We start from the raw sequence: 2745 nt of genomic DNA, 5'->3' as shown, positions 1-2745 counted from the left end.
TTTTTTTTGCCCGCCAAACAACGCAGTCCGCCATATTTTTTTTGCCCTTTTCCTTAGCTGTGCTACTCCCTGTGCTTGGCGGCAGCCTGCATGCACGAACTTTACCAAATGTGCCCTGCAGGAGGCGTGTGAAGAGCGCAGGCACAGAGCAAGGCCCAGCCCTCCCCAGGGATTCATTTCAGATTTAGGCGGCAAAAGTTTTTCTCGCGCAGAGGAGAGAGGAAAAACAATTGCGGAACACTCGGGAATCCCTTGCAAGGCACCAGGTACCTTGTGCTTATTTTCTAATGCCTCCCCCCCCCCCGTGTTTTCTGCTCCACCCCGAATTCGCCTCCCTTCCACTCTCCTTAAGCAGCCATTTATGGTCTTAATACAGCCCTCAGTCTGTCTCCCTTTCCACACTCCGTAAAAGTCTTCATTCAGGCAGGCTTCCAGAGATCGGCTGACAGGATGCAGGTAAACCCTCCCCCCTGTCCTGCTGCCTCCCACAGCGCCGCTCCGCGTCCCGTGCCTCCATGGCCCAAGCCCCCATGTCACAGAACTGCTGGCGTTATGCTTGGGTGGAAGACTTTTTCTTTTACAAATGGGTCGGGTGGGCAGGCAGGACCCCGACCGCTGAGTCGCCGCCTCTCCATCGCCCTCCGCCAGCCGGCTCCATCGCCAGACCTCCCAGCTGACAAGCGCAGGAGTTCGGCGCTGCGGCAGCCTGCCCTCCGCACCGGCCAAAGCTTTGCCTGACGTTCCAGCTGACCGGCGCAGGTCCGGGGCCGGAATGCCTGGGGAGGGGGGCAGGCTCTAATGGAGAGCCTGGTGGAGATCCAAGCGGCGTCACCTCCGGGGCCTCAGAAGCCGCGCGGAGGATCCGCGCGCCTCGGAGCTGCTGGCCGTCCTCTCGCGCCCGCCAACCTGGAGCCCTCCATCCTCATCCCGGCACCTCTTGCCCTCTCCCAGCCGCCCCTCCGGGACCTGCCCGCCCCTCCAGCCTCCTAAGCGCCATCACAGCGGTGGGGTCGCGGGAGCCCCTTTCCACGCCGCGCAGCCCTTCACCGCCAAACCCTTCCCCGATTTGTCGCACACAAGAGGGGTGCAGCCGGAGCGCCAGCTCCCGCTCGGAAGGCACCGCTTCTCCCCTCCCGGGCTGGCTGGCTGGCCTCCGACGCACATGCGGGCATCACCGCTGCCTCGCCCTCTTCCCCGCTGCCTGGCCGCTTCTGAGACCCGGAGCCCGGCGAGCCAGGAAGGAGCTGCTCCTGTCCGCCAGCCCCAGGGCTGCGCCGGGCGCCAGAGGGCCAAGGCGGCCTCCAACAGCGAGGGAGGATTTTAAGGATCTTTGAGAGAAATAGAGAGAGGGAGCTGAGCTGAGCCGGTCCTCACGCCTCCTGGTTGCCTGGCCGCCCTCTGCGCCAGAGCCTCCCTCCACCACCCGGCCCCACCTCCCTCACCGTCAGAGGCCACCTTGGCCCTCTGGCGCTCGGTGCAGCTTTGGGGCTGGCGGGCAGGAGCAGCTCCTTCCCGGCCGGTGCTCCATTGTGGAAAACCGATCCGGGCACTGCAGCAGAAGCCACAAGCTGTGGGGGATCCCTGCCACTGCCTCCAGAGCCGGCTACAACAGAGCACCAGCCAGTTGCTTCAACCAGGTGCCGGCAGCCTCGGGATGCCCCACCCATTGCTGATGTTGCTGTGCCGTGTCCCATGATGCCAGGGAATCCCCGCCCTTCCGGAGCCGGCCACAATGGAGCACCGGCCACCTGCTCTAACCAGGCGCAGGCGGGCAGTCCTATTGTGCGCCGGAGTCACGCACGCCGCCCGGCAGGCTGCTGTCAACTGTTTTTCCTGCATGGCATTTCCGGCGGCTGGCTGCATCTTCGTCCCATGATTGTTTGGCTCCCTCATCGTGTCCCTCCCCCACAGAAAGGGCATGGCTCTTCATGCAGGCTTGCCCCCTTGTGGGGCTTCTGATTAACCCTGTGCTCGAGTGCCCCACCCCTGAGAAGTGTGGCAGGAAGTTCCTTTCCCAGGGAGCCGCGTGATCCCGGCGCTACCATAGGCCCCGCTGGCTAGAAAGGCGCGCCGGAGTCCCGGCTGCCAGGAAGGTGATCGCCTCACTCTTCTCCCATCGTCTGCTCTGCCCAGCTCGAGCCTGGCTGGAGCAGCGTTGGTACTTCCAAAGGTGGTCACTTCAAGGTTGCACAGGTAGCCCTCGGGCGCTCCCCTCCCCACCTCCAAATCGATTCCCGGTCAGAGAGAGAGGGAGGGAGGAAGAGAGGGAGAGAAAGAGAGGGAAAGAGATGGAGAAAGATAGGGAGAAAGAAATAAAGAGGAAGAGAGAGAAAGGGAGAGAGGGGGAGAGAGAGAGGAAGGGAGAGAGAGAGGAAGGGAGAGAAAGAGGAAGGGAGAGAAAGGGAGGGAGGGAGAGAGAAAGAGGGAGAGAGAAATAGAGAGGAAGAGAGAAAGAGGGAGAGAGGAAAGAGAGGGGGAGAGGAAAGAGAAAGAGAGAGAGGGAGAGGAAAGAGAGGAAGAGGAGAGAGGGAGAGTGGAAAGAGGAAAGAGAAAGAGAGGAAAGAGAGAGAGGGAGAGGAAAGAGAGAAAGAGAAAGACAGGAAAGAGAAAGGGAAGAGAGAAAGAGGGAGAGGAAAGAGAGAGGAAAGATAGAAAGAGAGGAAAGAGAAAGAGGGAAGAGAGAAAGAGGGAGAGGAAAGAGAAAGAATGAGAAAGAGGGAGAGGAAAGAAAGAGAGGAAAGAGAG

Source organism: Protobothrops mucrosquamatus, unplaced genomic scaffold (assembly GCF_001527695.2).
Source record: "Protobothrops mucrosquamatus isolate PMUCROS unplaced genomic scaffold, P.Mucros_1.0 scaffold545, whole genome shotgun sequence".
NCBI lineage: Eukaryota > Metazoa > Chordata > Lepidosauria > Squamata > Viperidae > Protobothrops > Protobothrops mucrosquamatus.
The sequence above is the reverse complement of the archived record's forward strand: the minus strand, read 5'-3'. Positions refer to the sequence as shown.